The sequence below is a fragment of the Oratosquilla oratoria genome, chromosome 14 (genome assembly GCF_046742065.1).
Source record: "Oratosquilla oratoria isolate Oo_2021 chromosome 14, ASM4674206v1, whole genome shotgun sequence".
In the NCBI taxonomy this organism is placed as follows: Eukaryota; Metazoa; Arthropoda; class Malacostraca; order Stomatopoda; family Squillidae; genus Oratosquilla; species Oratosquilla oratoria.
In genome coordinates this window covers 58,567,447-58,587,561 of record NC_134790.1, presented here as the reverse complement: position 1 = coordinate 58,587,561, position 20,115 = coordinate 58,567,447, and positions in this window count along the sequence as shown.

The following is a 20,115-nucleotide window of genomic DNA, read 5'->3' as shown; positions in this document are numbered from 1 at the left end:
ATATTGAGCTAAAATAGTTGTTTGAAATATCAGACTTTCCTTCATTTGAATATTCAAGTTGACCGTCAGCAGATAATAGTGGGGCAATATGATTCCTTATAACCCTTTTTTATCTCTAATGTAAATTTAGGAATCTTTGAGATTCTCTTTGGATTTATCAGCGATATTCATTTCGTATTGTCTTTTTCTTTTTTCTTTTCTTTTTTCTTTTTTTGATTCTCTGTATTATTACATAACTTTAATGGTCATTAAGTGCACCCGAGCATTTGTATTTCTTATGAGCCTGTCTCTTTTTAACAATATATATATATATGCGCCACCTGTGTGTGTGTGTGTGTGTGTGTGTGTGTGTGTGTGTGTGTGTGTGTGTGTGTGTGTGTGTGTGTGTGTGTGTGTGTGTGTGTGTGTATTAACTTGGTCTTTTGGATCACGTGTTGGACTCGTGATCGACAGCTATTTCCCTCCTGGGAGAGAGCTCAGAGCTCGTAGGTCCGATCTATGGGTAATGCTATGACCTTACACACACACACACACACACACCCAACTCCCCGCCCACTAGAGTCAGAGTAACGACCCGAAGCGCAGCGGTACCAAAATAATGTGAGTGTGTGTGTGTGTGTGTGTGTGTGTGTGTGTGTGTGTATTCACTTGGTCTTTTGGATCACGTGTTGGACTCGTGATCGACAGCTATTTCCCTCCTGGAAGAGACCTCAGAGCTCGTAGGTCCGATCTATGGGTAATGCTATGACCTTGCACACACACACACCCCCAACTCCCCGCCCACGAGAGTTGGAGTAACACCCCTCAGCGCTGCGATACTGATATTATTTCAGCCCCGGGCGAGAGTCGAACCCGGACCTCCGTAGTGGCAGGCCAGAGCTCTAACCACAGCGCCATGAGAGGTGTGTGTGTGTGTGTGTGTGTATACACACACACACACACATATATATATATATATATATATATATATATATATATATATATATATATTTATATATATATATATATATATGAAACAGTAATCACATAAAACCCGTGAATAAAGATTTTTGCTTGTAACCACGAGGAAATTAAGGATCGGAATACTGAACGTTTTCGTCTATTAAGACATTTTCAAAGTACATAGTGTCACAACAAAGTATAACTTAAATACAATAGTATAGAAAACAGGAGAGGTCACTCAACGTAAATACGTAAGGATTATCTTACAAAGAAACAAAAATATAAATAAAAACAATAAATAAAATGGGTGACAATTGAAACAGGTGATAAAATGTCACTCAGCATAAATACATAAGGATGACAATTGACAAGGTGATAAAAGGACATTCAACATAAATACATAAGAAATATCCTACAAAGAAACAAAATATAAATGATAATAACAAGAAATAAGAAGGGTGACAATTGACACATAAGGATTGTCTTAGAAATAATAATAATAAATATATACATATACATACATACATATATATGTGCACGCATGCACACGCATACATATATATAATAGAAAATAATAATAACAAGAATAAATAAATAAAAATGGGTGACAGTTGACACAGGTGAAAAAAGGTCACACAAGATGGCTAAGGCGGAGCTTTGGGACATTGTCCTACAATTTGGTTAATAACAAAATTATCTAGTTTAAAAAGACCAGTGCTTAAATTGAGATTTTCATTAAAAGTTTTTTTAATGAGACATGATTCAATTATATTCCTTATCAAATAAGAATTACTTGAAACAATTTCTTGGGAATTGTCCCAATCAATACAGTGATTGTAGTCTCTAATGTGAGCAAAAATCCCGCTTGAAGATTGGCCAGTACGGACACTATACTTATGCTGGTTCAATCTAAGTTTTAATTCCTTGCCCGTCTGACCAATATAACAAGAATTGTAATTCTTGCAAGGGATAGAGTAGACACAACCCGCCGAATTATCCGGTGAATTCTTGATAAGAAGTTCTTTGATTGTATGGTTCTTAAACACAACATTAACATTAAAAATCTTAAGGACACGAGGGAGTTTTACCAAATTAGGATGAAAGGGAAGAACCAAAAGATTCTTTTTATTAAAAGGATCTTTTGGGGAAGAATCAACATAGGACTTCCTGGCCTTATGTTGTGATCTAACTATCACATGATTTGGGTATCTCAAGTTTGATGCTATTTCATAAATCTTTTTTATTTCTTCATCTAAAAATTCAGGACTACAAACTCTAAAAGCTCTAAGAAACATGGAGGTAAAAACTGAGATTTTTGTGTTAAGGTGGTGAGCAGAATAATAGTGAACATATGAAAAAACGTAAGTTGGTTTACGAAAAACATCAAACCTGAAGTACCTTTCTTTTCTGTGAATAGTAACATCTAGAAAGGGTAATTTGTTCTCTTGTTCTATCTCAATTTTAAATTTTATAGAAGGTACTAAATTGTTTAAACTAACTAAAAAATTATCCAAGTTGTGAGCAAGTGGCCAAATGCATAGTATGTCATCGACATACCTGTACCAAATAACATTACGTGGAAGAATACAAGACAACAACTCCCTTTCAAAAAATTCTATGTACAAATTACTCAACAGTGGAGACAAGGGATTCCCCATAGCCATACCAAATCTTTGTACATAGAACTTTCCATCAAAAACGAATTTGGAATCAACCACACAGAGTTTAATGAGATTGATAATGACATCGACTGGAAGAGGCAAAGAATGCAGTATAAGTTCTTCTTCTAGGAAGGAAAGAAGGTCAAAAACCGGAACACAGGTAAATAACGAATTAATATCAAAGCTAACTAAAAATCAACAGACATATTAAGATCGTTCAATTTACTAATTAAATCAGAAGTATATAAACCTAAGATCAGGTCAGACCAAGGGGGGGGGGAACAGACAATAAGGACCATTAACATTCAATGCAATGTAATCACCTCTATTCCTTTATTTAGAAATAAAAATCCCCCCTCTCCCTCTACCCCTTCTCTCTCTCTCCCTCCACCTCCTCCCCCACCCTCGGTGACCGCACCCGCCTAACCCTCCCCCCCAACCCCCCTTACCCTTGATCTCTGAGGTACTTATTGTCTGTTCCTCCCCCCCCCCCTTGGTCTGACCTGATCTTAGGTATATATACTTCTATCATCCCCAGCTCTGTCACACCCTTCCTTCTCTTTAAATACGTAAGTCTCCGTATTTATTTTTATAAATTTGTCACCTTTATTATTACTGTTACCATGTAATTTTTGTTATTTCAGTTGTGTCTTGATATTGTCTAGTACCTTTATTGTCACCATGTAATTTTTGTTATTTCAGTTATATCTTGTTATTGTCTAGTACCTTTACTGTTACCATGTAATTTTTGTTATTTCCGTTATATCTTGATAATGTCTTGTTTAAGACGAAACGTTGATATCAAATAAGAACAAATGGAAGAATATAGAGACCTAGTTTCAATCCACCCAGTCAATGGAAAATCTCTTATCAGGAAAATCGAGAATACGAAGAAAAGACTGAACAACTACAACAATGCTGTCGTTTTTAACTCCACGTGTATATATATATATATATATATAATTACTTTACACTTTGCAGAAACAAAAATATGGATTATACTGTTATTGTTGTTGTTGTTGTTGTTGATGATGATGATGATGATGATGATGATGATGTTATTGTTGTTGTTGTCTTACATCTAAATATTTACCATTGTTTCCTACTGTACAGAGGATTAGAACATTTCTTTGTTTCTGTTATAGCAATGCTTTTATCCAATATAAGATAAAGGTTTGAGCACCATTATCAAGTTTATAGAAAATTGAATTTTGTTTGGGTGGCCTTAATTCAGTAAACAGTTGATGCACTGGCTCGTAATATTTCTTTTTCGGCTGCTGCCTACATGAATTCTATAAAATATAATTTTCGGTGACCTGTTAAACGTAAGATCCAATGGAATTTGTGTGTTTATTTAATACATGAACTCAATCATGCGTTTATATCCAGATATCTTTCATCCAACATTCTTACAAACGATGAACATTCACTGATAAATTCGTGAATTTTTTCCGCCGGCACAAAATGAACACCGGTTATTGAAAATGAGGAAAAAAAATTGTTCAACATATTAACCGGTCATAGTCCACGAATATTAATGTAACAATAAAACTTTGACGCTCAAAGAAGGAAGTTTGGACATGAACGATGAATTCTTATTTGTCTTACAACGGAAGAACATCAGTTAACTTGTTCCGGTATCGAGCATCTATACTTTCTGTGGTTTCATTTAAAATCGGAAGGAGAAATAGGATTTTACAGAGTGGGTGCACATTATGTAAAGGGTCTTCACAAAGCAGCAGTCGACAGGTTCTGTCTGCATACCCCTTTCCCTATCATTCTAAAGCGGCCCATACACGATCAATTATATTGCGCAATTTCATTGCCAATACTCTGAATTGACAATTAAATTGACCGTGTATGGGCGATATATCGCCCATACACGGTCAATTTAATTGTCAATTCAGAGTATTGACAATGAAATTGCGCAATATAATTGATCGTGTATGGGCCGCTTAACTGCCGCAGGGAGATTCGCTTTATTCCCGTAGTATTTCATTGAGAGCGAAGTGTTCCCTTTCCGTAAGCTATGACGCTTTCTTGTTCTGGCCGTCGACAAGCTGCCGTATTTCCACGTGGCACTTTCTCGGTAGCTTCTCTCGATTCACTCTCCTCTTGATGAGGCGTTCGTCACTTCCTTTTACCTCGGCTTCCCTAGGCTATTTCACTCGTGTCCCTGACACTCCTCGATTCCAAAGACGGGAAAGAGTAGCTAAATAGGAGTTTCGGCGGAATGTCAACAATGCATGAACGCCTTTCACAATTGAGTCCAATAGATGCGGCTGATTATTATGTAAATCAACTGATTCTTCCTTAAGAAATGGCTCTCGCCTTTTGTCATCAGGTCATCAAATGCGTCACGAGACCTCGATCAAGATGCAATGGCACGGTCTCGCCTCGGGTGGAACAGTCCAGGAAGAGACCAATATGGGTGTGCCACGGAGATGAATGAAATATCCTGGTAGTAGCTTGAACAAAATAGAACTGACAAACGGTTCAGGCAGGATTCAATTAGATAGCTTTAATACAACTTGATATGTACTATGGTAAAGTGTCCGAATGGTTAGGCTCAATGACTGAAACACGTAGAAATGTGTTGGCTCTTTATTTGTAGCACAGAATATGAAATGTGTATCGGAGGCTGAATGGGGGAGAGAACTAATCGGCACTGTGAATAGAATATCACACTTACTCTTTATGTCCTGAACCAGCACTTGCTTGACCACGACCGCCTGGTAGCGTAGTCAGAGATAATCTGAGTATTGTCCGTAGCGGGCTAGTCGCCCTGCTGGTTCAGCCTAGCGCGTCATCCAATCAGATGCTAGCATCTGGGTCACGTGATGACGCGCATCTGGGTCACGTGACGACGCGCCGCAGAGAACAATGGTCACGCTAGGTCGCGTCCCCCGCCAACTTAACGCGGGAACACGTGACCCAACGCGAGACGCTTACCATAGAAATAGTCACGCGTTCTACTCATGCCACAGTACATCTTCATGAAAACTGTCTTGTAAGACTGACTATTCTAGTGCCGCATACCCCTGCCCACAACTGAAGAAAGTCGCCTGGTATTAGCCAAAACTTAACCTGCCAAATGCGTCATGTAGGAGTAGCCAGATTAAAGTCAAATCAGAAAACAATGAATATGAAAGATATGAATATAAGATATTTCTTTTAACTATCAAAAAAGAGACATCTACCAGTCTGCCTCTTGCCTTAGTTGTCCAGGCACATAGGTAAGCGCCATTTTGCGGGAATTCCTTTTTAATTTGTATAATAGTTCCCAATAGGTAACACTTCCTGAACAATATTTCATGAATCACCTTGAATGATGTATTGAACTTTTTAGGTTTAGTTTTGTTCAGGGAACCATTATAGCGAAGGATAAATGTTCCAGATTCTGTAGTTCGTTGGTTCTGTCACTCACTCGAGATGAAGAACTCACTGAATCACTAAAAATAATGTAAATGGATAAATGAATAAAAATATAATGAATAAATATATAGATGAAAAAGTAGATAAATAGAAAAATAAACAAATAAATAAATTACCAAATATTAAAACTCAAATTTACCGGATCAGATATGTAGGACTCCTCAACAATTCACACCAAATAAATGGTCGTAATGCAATCCATATTGTAAACTTGTAAAAACACCATCTTGTATTCTGCCTCTTGCTGTAGTAGTAGTAGTAGTAGTAGTAGTAGTAGTAGTAGTAGTAGTAGTAGTAGTAGTAGTAGTAGTAGTAGTAGTAGTACTAGTAGTAGTAGTAGTAGTATTGGCCTGGCCCAGCCGGCGTGCCCCAATTTCACCCTTCCTCGTCCGTGCAACAGAAACACCTTCAGAATCCAGAACAGCCAGAATAATAATAACATTTGTTTGATAATTTTGCTTTGTCCTGGGGAAGGTTTCTTCATTGGCTGAATTGAATTATCTTGCGACATGCCAGAACAAATATAAAAGTGCTCAAAAGTAGTGAAAGGGTTGAGATGATGATGCGATTAACACAGGATAAGCATAATTCATCATTGCTACTCTTTCAGATGACAGACATAACAAGAAGATATAATAAAACGACGAGCTATCTATCAGTCAGGAGGGCGGGTGGGAGCGTCCGCCAGGCAAACCACCTGTTAATTCCATGACGTCACTCCTCAGTCTGCATGACGTCAATCCTCAGCTTTTCCATTCTCTATTCCATTAGCAATTGCGGCTACTGCACGTATTATTGAACCTTCTACTAACATATTAAAAATATCCAAAGGTCGCATGGCACCACCAAACCCGATTGAGGACTTCACAAAAAAATTCTCTGGCGCCATTTGTTTTTGAGTTTGGAAGAATAACGTCATGCTCTTACATCATATATCCCAAAGACGACACTAGCGTTCCTGTAAGCAAAATGGCAGTATAGCGCTGGTCTAAAGATGCCGTATCACCTTTAGTCTCCCAGAGAATGATCTGGAATATGAAGGCTGGTGAAGGTCTCCTGCAGTTCAAAAAGGCCGCCTTGCCCGAACCATAATTGATCGAGTATAGAAATGTAATACAAATTAAGTATTTTAAGAGTTAATCAAGATGTTTGTTTTGACTTTCTATGACGTGGGAAGTTTCTTCCGGAATAAAGTCGCCTGGTGACAGACACACGTTAAAAAGAATTACTAGACATGGATTTCTAACCGTATGCAGAAAGCTAACTTCATCGGGCGTCAACTAAAGTAAATATACAAGACACGCATAGATGTGGTACACGGCTTCAACATAGTGATGTACCGGTGCTTATCTTGCCTGACGACAAAGGATTTTGTGTAGCTGAGGAGATGGGTGGTGGGGGTCAACTCTAACCTGAAGGCGGATCTGGATCAACCAAAAACAACATCAGCTTGTCGTCCGCCACTCCTCAGTTGCATAAAATCGACTGCCCTTAGCCAGAACAAATTATGTAAAATGCATCACCGTGTTGAAGGGGTCGGAACGACTAGGGTGCTACAGTCATGGATACTGTTGGCGAGATGATGATATTGGACGACGAGTGGCACTTCCGCTCTACCAACCAGCAACCGAGGAGGCGACGACGCATGCGTATGTGCATGAATGCCCCAACAGATATTACTGCATACACCTCCTCCTTTTAATCCTTCTCCTCCTCCTCAGTTTCCGCCTCCACCCTCACTTCGCTTTTGTCTCGTTCCCCCTCCTCCTCCTACTGTTCTTTTTCTTCCTCTTGCGGTTCTAGCTCCACATCCACCACCGCCTCTCCTCGTCTCCTACTCTTCCTCTTTATATCCCGCCTCTGGTTCTCCTGTCTTCTCTTCTCCCTTCTCCTTATACTCTTCTACTTCCTCCACTTCTCCTTTGTCTCCCTCACACAATAGAAAAGATAATTTCCCTGCCTCCTTGGTCCCCTACAGTTTCTTCTCCCTCTTGTTCTCCTTCCTTCATCTCCCCATCTACCTCAACCATTCCCATACGGGGAACCTTCCTCTCCTCCTCCTTCCTTCCCTTTCGAGACCCCATTTTATGCATAGTTCCCCTTCCCACCGAGATGGTTTGTAACCCCTCGTCACCGAATGGTTGCCAGGACGGCTGTCAGAATAAAGAGAATATTGCCACACCATCTGTAAGAGGTTACTAGGTTCATCAAGTATGATATTAAGTCGCCCTCAACACAGCCAGCCAGTCGTCACTTCTCCGATTCCCTAACCCGGTTCCAAAACCACAACCTTGAGTTCTCGGATTCTTCTTTTCCCTCCCTCCTTCCCTCTCTGCCTCTCTCTCTCTCCCTTCCTTGCTACCTATTCTCCCTCTCTTTCTCCCTCCTTCTCTCTATGCCCCATTCCGTCCCACCCATTTCCTGCCTCCCTCTCTCTCTCTCCCCCTACCTTCCTCCCTTTTCATATGCAAAACTGGATATGACAATCGACAGCTCGCCATTGATACAGTAATAACCTCTATCCATGCTGGGCTCTGCTTAGCATGTCCCTTGCATGATTAAAATCCGTCGTGTCACTATCCCTTCTGTTGTTAATAACCCTTTCATCCTAACCACACTAACATTTTACTGTACGGGACGGAATGTACATGCACAAGATCCTCCCACACTTGGTAGGTCCATTCACTGCCGAGCAAGATAAGCGACATGCCGTCATCGCACTATGACGTCAGCACACTGTGACGTCATTCCTCCGGCCCCATGTCGTCATGGCACACTTTCCTTCTATGCCGGCGTAGGATTTACCTTCATCCTAAGTGATACAGTTGTTCCCAAACTGGGGGATCGACTCCAGCATGAGAATTCTTGATGGGGGGGGGGGGGGGCTGAGGAGTTCCCTACATGCCATTGATCGGTATATATTCACATACACTCGTATACTGTACTACCTATTATTATTAATTGTTAACATTCACGAATTTTCTCATAGCCACGTAAGCTCTGGTATCTAATAATGTCCTCTGTTTGCCTGCCATTCTCTAGATACACACGTGGTGGTAATGAGCAGTTTCAGTTTCAGGAAAGTTGCGTGGGTGAGTGAGGGTGAATATACACATAAGCTTGAAACTGGAATGTGGCACGGTGGCAAGAATTTTGTGGCCGTCTTTCCTAACAAGAAATAAAAAAAAAAATAATATTCTTACTGCTTTAAATTTTCAGCGTTTTCTTCAGTGTCTGATGGTAACCAGTGACTTTCATACACACTAACTGTTCGAGCACACAAGGTAAAGGTCAGCGCTCTGGCCGCAGCTAAGTGTCTCCTTGCGTCAGCTCCTTGTCACTTTTCTCTATTCTTTTACAACTACACTTGCAATTTTTTAGGGTGCACTTGACGTAAGGTGAGCATTTGTTGCCATTCACCATTTACTACCTGCCTTATAGCCGGGTTGTTGACGACCAAACCGGCTCTCCTATTCGTTACCCAACAGTAAGTAGGGAGTGTCGGACATCCAGACGGACGAAGAATAAGATCATCCAAAGGACAGACAAACTCCCCACGAGTAAGTGGGTATCCACCCCAGTTATGGGGTACTATCCTATGTGCTTGAGGCGCGTCGTTTCCCTCTATGGCAGCGTTTCTTAACCTGGGGTGCTGAAATCAATTTCAGGGGGTGCTGGGGAAGGTCACATACGTCTTTACTTTATCTTTATAGTAACCAGGTGTTAGCCAATGGTAGGGGGTGCTGGACTGTTTAGGCCTGACCAAAAGGGGTGCTGAGGTCGAAAAAGGTTAAGAAACGCTGCTCTAGGGCATGGAGACGTCCTGGAGGCTGAGCGATGCCTCGGCACTGGGCATCCGTTGGCATGTCCCCCACCCCCCCATCCTCACCTCATGGAGCTATCTACACGCATCTTCAGTCTTTCATATATAATCGGCCGCTTCTGATAACCGGCTGAATCGCCTGGTTTGAACTTTCGAGTGGAGCAAGCCCTAAGCCCAAAAACTAATGTCTGTGTCGACACCGCATTATCTGTGGCTGTCCTCTCAGTGCCAAGGCCCGTATGTTGCAATCAAGACAGACTGCAAGAGAGAGGCATCACAAGCCACGTCACAGCACATTACTCTGCCAGAGACGAGGTTAACGTTCGCTCCAACACCATGCACGCGAACGCGCGCACATATTTTTGGAGTAGTGTGGTATTGGATCACCAGTAAGACCTGACCCTTTCCACGATAATGAGGGAGACCGGCCTCACAACCAGGAAAAAGCCCAACGGTCAGCTCCGCTGTCAACTTCCACAAAGACGACCGTTAAATACTGCCATATGAACGACATTTCTTTTGTATATATTTTTCTCTCTGTTCCTTTTTATTTATGCCGTGTTTTCCTATTGTCATAGGTTAGGCATATTTATTGTAATTAGCTAGCAAAATATTAAGTGTATCACTCAATTAGTTTCACGCCAATTTTGGCCTCTTGTATATAAATCCTATCTGTAAATTGATGTAGTGTCAACCAACATCAAACCCTTCTTCGCCATGACTCAATGTTCGGTGGGCAATCAAGAAAGACTGCAAGAAAGAGACGTCACAAGGCACTTCACAGCATGTTACTCTGCTAGAGACGAGGTTAATGTTCGTCTCCAACACCATGCACAAGAACGTGCGCACATATTTTTGGAGTAGTGTGGTATTGGATCACCAGCAGGATAATAAGGGAGACCGACCTAACAACCAGGCAAAAGCCCAACGGTCAGCTCTGCTGTCAACTTCCACAAAGACGACCGTTAAATACTGCCATATGAACGACATTTCTTTTGTATATATTTTTCTCTCTGGTCCATTTTATTTATGCTATGTTTTCCTATTGCCCTAGGTTAGGTATATTGTAATTAGCTGGCAGATTATTAAGTGTATCATTCAAATAGTTTCACGCCAGTTTTGGCTACTTGCATATAAATCCTATCTGTAAATTGATGTAGCGTCAACCGACACCAAACCTTTCTTCGCCATGACTTAATGTTCGATGGACAGATTCACCACTGGCTCTGAGCGGCAACATTGTCTCCTCTCTGGTTCCACACAGAATAAAGTACTAAAACTTATCACTGTTTGCATTCGAAAACCCGCTACTCATTGGTCGGCTGGTCACCCAACTCGCTACTTGTAAGCCTCCGAAGAACTATCAACAGTGTGGATACGAACACAAATCCTGCCACATATTCTGGAGAACAGCGACGGAACCAACAACAACCAATATTCCCGGGTAGCGTGAGAAGCGGAACTACAACTCAAATAAACACAGCCCCTATTACGAGACAAACTTTCACCCCCACTACAAGACAAGCCCTCACTCTCACTACGAGACAAACCCTCACTCCTACTACAAGACAAAGGCCCATCCGCTCCAAACTTAGCCCAGCGCGGCCGGAAAAAAAACTCCTCCTACCCCATCGCTCAACACTCCAGCTACGTCCCAGGACCGTCCCAATGCGAGAGCAACGGACGACATAACCACACTATTCAACGGCTACACTCACCCAGTCTCAACCCCTCCACGACCACCAATTTACAAAAGGGAAATTAAAGTTCGGAATAGTAAACGTTTGCGTCTATTATGACATCTTCAGAGTACAAGGAAGATTTTTTTTTCTTAGTCCCGGTGGTGTTACAAGGAAGAGAAATAGAACACAAGGAAGAGAAATAGAACACAATACTTATATACTTATACATAAGAAGAAAACTGGGGAAGGTTACAACCACATAAAACCTTCAGATTATATACATACACACACATATTTATACACATGAAAATAATAATAGTAATAATAAAACAGCAAAACGGTAATAACAAAGCAAACAGACAAACATGTGCCCGAAAAGTCCACAGGCACATTTGGCACAATTAAGAGTCATGGTACCATTAATGATGAAATTATCAAGTTTGAATAAACTTAAACTCAAATTGATGTTATTATAAAAATATATATATATATATAAAACTAGATTCACTTATGTTCCTTTTTAAAATAGAATTACAAACAATTTTTTTTTAACATTGTCCCAGTCAATTCTATGGTTTGTGTCTCTTACATGGACAAAAACCCCACTAGACATTTGGCCCGTCTATATACTATATTTATATTGATTCATCCTTATATGTAACTCTTTACCAGTTTGGCTAATGTAACAGAAGCTACAGTGTTTACAGAGAATACTATAGACGCATCCTACATTATTGCAAGGGGAATTTTTAATGAGTTCTTTGATGGTACTCTTTTTGAAAATACCACTGATATTTAACTCCTTAAGGATGAAAGGAAGTCTTACAAGATTTTCATTAGAGGGAAGAACTGAAAGATTTTTCTTGCAAAAAGTATTATCTTTTTGGAATGTATTAAAATAAGACTTCCTGGTCCTATGTTATGATTTGTCTATAACATAATCAGGATATTTCAAGCCCGATGCAATGTCATATATTCTTCTTATATCCTGGTATAAAAACTCCGGACTACAAATCCTATAAGTTCTTAAAAACTTGGATAAAAAACAGAAACCTTAGTATCAATGTGATGCGCAGAATAGAAATGAACATATGACAAAACATTGGTTGGCTTCCTAAAAATGTCAAACCTAAAATATCTATCTTTTCTAATAATAAAAACATCCAAAAAGGGCAATTTATTTTGTTCTACCTCCTTTTTAAATTCAATAGAAGGTACTAAACTATTTAATCTGATAAGAAAATTGTCCAAATTAAGATCAGTAGGCCAAATGCAGGAAATGTCATCGACATATCGATACCAGATGGCTTTACGGGGAAGAATACAAGGTAATAGTTCCCTTTCAACGAACTCCTTATACAAATTGCTTAAATCTGGGAATAAGGGGTTCCCCATAGCCGTACATTTTTTTTTAACATAAAATCCATCATTGAAAACAAATTTTGAGTCAACCACACAAGGTTTAATCAAGTTGAGAATAATGTCTACAGGTAATGGTAAGTTGTGCGATTGAAGTTATTTTCTTAGAAACTAAAGCAAATAAAAAACGGGAACACATGTAAATAAAGAATTAATGTCAAAATAACTTGAAACCATAAGTGAAGGCAAGACTGTTGAGTTTGCTGATTAAATCTTCGTTGTTTTTAATGAGAATGAGAAATAGATCCAACAAGGGGGCTCAGAATGGACACTAGTCATTTTGATAATTTATAAGAAATAGAACCAGTAGAGCTGATAAAATAGGCCTAATAGGATTATCAGGGTTATGGGTTTTAATCAACCCGCACAAATATGGTAAGGACGGTTACAAAGTAGCAAATTGTCTAATGAGTAAGTCATCCCTTTCAAATACTTTTTTAGATTCTTATTAAACTCTGTATTAACTAACTCAAGTGGATTTTTATGGAGTTTAGAATACGTGACCTCATCATTCAACATGGTTTTCATTTTGTCAACATAATATATTCTGTTCAAAATAACCAAACAATTACTTTTGTCAGCTCTAGTGATATGTAAATCTTTATCATTGTTTCCATTGTTTATTCTGAAGTTGGAAATGTTTACGCTTAATTCGTTTCTTTGTTTACTTAAAATATAGAGCACCAAAATACCATAACTACTGTTATTTTTTTAAGCACCAACATAACTACTTTGGTTGTTTTTTATTTCTATTTCTATTTACTTATATTTGTTTATTTATTCATTTATTTATTTATTTATTTATTTATTTATTTATTTATTTTTTCTATTTTTTTTTTTTTTTATAAATGAATTAATGAACAACAGAAAAATCCTTTTGATGCCAAATAAGTTTAAATAAGACATCACTTAACAGCGGTATCTATGAAATGGGCCGAAACGTCCAGGGTTGACAATTACATGAGGCCGAAACGTCCGAGCATGGGTCACCTCCTTGGCCTAACGTGCCCGGACGTTTAGGTCTCATGAAATTGTCAACCCCGGACGTTTCGGCCACTTTCATATATACCGCTTTTAAGTGACGTCTTATTTCAACTTCTTTAGTTACAGAAGATAAATTTCGATCTTATTGCGACTTGTGATTTCACAAGGTAATTTCCAAACGGTGCACGACACAATGTCGAAAGACAGAACGTCGAAACGACAGAATGTCGACTGCGACAAAATGTCGAAAATTCAGATATCGATGTGATTATGTACATAAAATGACCGAAAAAATCAAACCTGTGTTCACGCTCAACAACTATACTGAAATCCTAATCAACTTTCTTGACTATACATAAAGTGAATATTCTAATTTCAAAATCCTAAAATAAAAATAAAAATAAAATAAAATCTATCGAGTGCATAATCCATTGAATTTGAGATACATTTTCACTTCTAGGAAAAGATGGTTTTGCTTTGCAAGGGAATTTCAGTCTGTCAGAAATATAATGTGTTGAAATATACATATTTTTTACTTTCTATTCTATGTGGAAGAAAATTATTAATGTTATTCCAGAATTTGTTACGTTTGACCTGAGGTCAACCGATCATCCTTGTACTTGGAAGACCACCTCCAGTGGGGAAACCTGACCTCAAGTTATTTATTTAACCAATGAATATGGTTAATTGTTGTGATAGCTCATCACAAATGCTATATAATAGGCTGCAAAGCCATACCAGCAATCAACACAGGCAACGCTCGCCCCACCTGTGGCTCATCAGGAACGCGCTCGCCAGCGGTGGTGGCGAGGAGTTACATTTCCTTTGCCGCTGCCGGTCTGGTTACGGACCGATCTCTTCGTTGACGTCGGCAGGCGGGTTTACCTCGCACCGCCAATGGATCAGCTCTACAGGACTTCAAACCCAACCTGGGGATAAACAGGCAACGCTCGCCCCACCTGTGGCTTATCAGGACCGCCCTCTACACGCGGGAAGTGAACTCAACTCACTTCCCGTAAGATACACACATACACCTCTCACGAACAATGCCACAACACACGCACAAACATCTACACTTACTTTTTCTTCGACTAAAATTCGCTTCCTTTCTGACTTTCTCTTCTACTACATCTTCTCATTTCAGTTTACCTCCCACTAAAGATTTTTTCCGTTTCTTCCACCTTTCTCTACTACTACGCCTCCTACCATTTTCTAAACTTTCGTTGGTGATCCTAATCCTAACCCGGCGTCAAGCGCTGCCCTCCAAGCTCCCGGTCCATTTTTCCCGAGCCACGACCACAAATAAACCCCTAATCGCCCGCAATTCGCCCGGTGGCAATAACCCTCTTTTATACGCTACTATCTTTTAATTTTCTTACAGACATTCTTCCCCTCCCACAAAACCCGATCCCGCACAAGCGAGGTGGTCTTTCCTAGAGATTCAGATTCAGATTCAGATCAACACAGCGCTCGTAGAGGTCGGACGTCTCTTCAAACCAGCTCTCTCAACAAACTCCCAGGAATCTTCGCCGGCCGGTGGTAGCGAGGAGAGATATCTCCTTGCTGCTGCCGGTCTGGCATGGCCGACCTCTACGTTGACGTCGGCAGACGGGTTTACACCAAGACAAATACACACATTTCCCAAGTCACGTAAATCTCTGTTTTCAGAGTAGTGCTTGGAAGAAATGAGGCACACGCACACTTGCTCGCTGGCAAAAGCAGAGGCCCAAACCGTCTCACTCAGAACCCTTAATCTGATCGCAGGCTGGTCGACGGAAAGACTTGGGACACCTCTCTGTCCAACCGGCCCGCAACCTAACGCTGGCCTCTTCGCTGACGCTGGTGAGCGAGTTTACACTTCTAACATTTACACACAATTCCCAATCGCGTAATTCTCTGTTTTCAGAGTTGTGATTGGAAGGAAAGAGATCATACAACACCCGCCCGTCTGCCCCTCCCTCGCACCGCCACTGAATCAACTCTTCTGGAACCCAAACCCAACCTGGGGAAAAACAGGCAACGCTCGCCCCACCTGTGGCTCATCAGGAACGCGCTCGCCAGCGGTGGTGGCGAGGAGTTACATTTCCTTTGCCGCTGCCGGTCTGGTTACGGACCGATCTCTTCGTTGACGTCGGCAGGCGGGTTTACACCGCCCGTCTGCCCCCCCTCGCACCGCCAATGGATCAGCTCTACAGGACTTCAAACCCAACCTGGGGATAAACAGGCAACGCTCGCCCCACCTGTGGCTTATCAGGACCGCCCTCTACACGCGGGAAGTGAACTCAACTCACTTCCCGTAAGATACACACATACACCTCTCACGAACAGTGCCACAACACACGCACAAACATCTACACTTACTTTTTCTTCGACTAAAATTCGCTTCCTTTCTGACTTTCTCTTCTACTACATCTTCTCATTTCAGTTTACCTCCCACTAAAGATTTTTTCCGTTTCTTCCACCTTTCTCTACTACTACGCCTCCTACCATTTTCTAAACTTTCGTTGGTGATCCTAATCCTAACCCCTGCGTCAGCGCTGCCCTCCAAGCTCCCGGTCCATTTTTCCCGAGCCACGACCACCAATAAACCCCTAATCGCTCGCAATTCGCCCGGTGGCAATAGCCCTCTTTTATACGCTACTATCTTTTCATTTTCTTACAGACATCCTTCCCCTCCCACAAAACCCGATCCCGCACAAGCAAGGTGGTCTTTCCTAGAGATTCAGATTCAGATTCAGATCAAAAGCCGGAAAGCCACCCAAGAAACGAGTTAATTGTATACATGTCCAACTTCAGAATAAACTTAAATACTTGTGCGAGCAGCATCGCGATGGCATATCAAATGTCATTTATTTCCTTCGTTGTGTTGGAAGAAATCTGCAATCATGAACTGAAATTTTCAATATACTGTGTTTCTCATGATGATATCTGTGCTAGAATATTGACAAATACCGGTAATTCTACTCGTCTTACATAATTGCAAATTTATCAAAGTGAATTGTATTGAAATCAATGTACATTATATGTGTCTATACATAATAAAAAATTATCTATACCTAAATTTCAATCAGTCTGCACAGTATAAAGGGATAGAAATACTCGTCGAGAAGAGACATTGTATTGAAAATAATATGTATTATATGTGTCTATAAAATAAAGAATTATCCATACATAAATTTCAATCTTTCACTTTTTCTTAATACTGATGTTTAAGCTGATTATCCTATTATAACTTGAAGATGATGACTAAATGTCCAGAAGACTAAATGTCCATAGTTATTTTTCAAAGGAAGACTAATTGTCAGAAGACTAAATGTCCACAGTTATTTTTCAAATGAAGATTAATTGTCCGAAGACTAAATGTCCGAAGACTAAATGTCCAGAAGATTAAATGTCCGAAGACTAAATGTCCTACAACCGGGACGGTCGATAAACTAGAGCTAAAACACTTCATGACAGAGTACTTGCAAAAAGGCATAAAATAAAACAAAAAATAACAAATTTATATAAAATATTTAGTAATATATTGAAAGGTAACAAAAAAATAGTTTGTGGCCCAAATATCCACCCCAGGTCGCCCTCGTGGCTCAAATGTCCTAGGTTGTAGTTTCATGGCCAAAATATCCTAGATTCATTTTATTTGTAAAATAAATCGTGCATATACATTTAACATACGTGATATTGTATAGTTAAATGAACATTTTACGGTAGTTTGTTATGAATCTAGGATATTGGGCCACAAACTATTTTTTCCTTTCAATATATTACTAAATAGTTTATATAAATTTGTTATTTTTGTTTTATTATTGTTTTTTGTATTTATTCCTTTTTGCAAGTACTCTGCCATGAAGTGTTTTAGCTCTAGTAAAATGTTCATTGAACTATATTATATCATTTATGTTAAATGTCGGGTACAGACAGTTGCTCACCGGGCAATTGCTCACCGACCAAGTGATAAATAGGACATTTGCTCACCAAAGGATTATTTTAGTTATATTGAAGTTTATTACAGCAATAATATACAATATACAAACCTAATAACATAATATACAGGATTTTTTTTAGTTATATTGAAGTTTATTACAGCAATAATACAGGATTTTTTATATTAAAATTTATTACAGCAATAATACTCAAACAATATACAAACTTTCATTTTTTAGTTTTTAATTAATTATAAAATTCAATACCAATTTCTTCCATCAACATATAGTGATTACAGTTTTATAACTGGTGCAGTACTGAAGTGGGTTTATTGTCCTTTGTGGTTTATAAGTCCAGTCTAATAGTGTGGCCAACTGCATTTAGAAAGTCAGGAAGACACTGACTTCCTGCAGCATACCCCCTGGCACAGATAAAGTAAATCTTTATCATAATTGTTAGAGGCCAAGAACTTATCAAACTCTACAATATAATCTAATGCATTGTTTTTAGTGGGCTTCGTTGACTACTTACCCTAACACTTCTAGTTCATCAACTAGAAGTGTTAAGGTTAGGAGTCAATTCAGACTATGAAAGTAAAATTTTCGACTTATTAAATGATAGAGATACATAGAAACAGTCAGTTAGCCACAACATTAAACTGGACCAGTAAAAGATCATTACTATATATTGATGGAAGAAATTGGTATTTAATTTTATAATGAATTAAAAATAAAAGTTTGGATGTTGTTTCTGTATTATTGCTGTATATATAATACAATATAACTAAAAAATACTGTATTATTTGTTATTAAGTTCAAGAAAAGTAAAAAATAATCCTTTGGTGAGCAAATGTCCTATTTGTCACTTCTCCGGTGAGCAACTATCCGGTGAGCAACTGTCCTACACCCAGTTAAATGTATATGTACAATTTATTTTGCAAATAAAATAGATAAAGATGTATCATATCTTATTTCTGTTTTCAATTTTTGGTCCATGACCCAAATGTTCACCATTGGGTCACGTCCATGGGCCAAATGTCCGGGTCTCGTGGCCCATGGTCCAAAAGTTCGTGGCCGAAATGCCCGTAGTTAATGTTGACATTAATTGATGAAGTCTGCGAGATGATAATAACGTCAAGTAGTTAATGTTGACCTTAATTGATGAAGAGTCTGTGAGATGATGATGATAACGTTCTTGCGTGACTAACTTACTCGAATTCTACAACACAGTTATATCGAATTATGACAAAAGAAACAATATAAAATTTTGCAAAAGCTTTTGATAGCGTCCCACACGAAAGACTACTTACTAAATTAGTTTTACACGGAATAAGTGGTAGCCTATTAAGTTGGACTAGTAATTGGTTGAATGGTCGAAAACAAAGAGTTGTTTTAAATGGAAAAACTTCTAGATGGGAAAATGTTACAAGTGGAGTCCCTCAAGGTTCCGTTCTTTGGCCACTTCTATTCATAGTATATATAAATGATATAGACCACGGACTAAGATCTACTGTTTCCAAATTTGCTGATGATACAAAACTGTGCGGAATGGCAAATGATCACTTAAACCAATTAGATATTCAAGAAGATTTACATAAATTACAGCAATGGTCTGAAAAGTGACTAATGAAATTTAACACGAGTAAATGCAAGGTAATGCACATAGGTAAAAACAACAATAAGTACGATTACAAGTTATTTAGAAATTCGTTAACAAAAGTGGATAGTAAAAAAGATCTCGGCGTAATTATCAGTAACGACCTCAAATCATCCAAGCAGTGTATTTCAGCCTCTGAGAAAGCAAATAAGATTCTAGGACTGATTGCGCGATCTTTAGATTTCAAAAATCCATCGCTCATCAACAAGCTATATAAATCGTTAGTTCGTCCACATTTGGAATATGCTGTTTCTGTATGGTCACCGAATCTCATTAAAGACATTGACAGACTGGAAAAAGTACAACGGCGAGCCACAAAACTGGTTCCAAATATCAAAAATAAATCATACGAAAATCGACTAAAACATATGAATCTGTTTTCCCTAAAAAAGCGTAGACTCAGAGGTGACTTGATACAGGTCTTTAAGATTCTAGAGGGAATTGACAACATCAAAAGTGACAAAATTTTCACATTGAATGAGAATCAGACAAGAAACAATGGTCTAAAACTATCCGGAAATAGATTTAATTTGGAAGTAGGTAGAAACAACTTTGCCAACCGTGTAGTTAATGAATGGAATAAATTTCC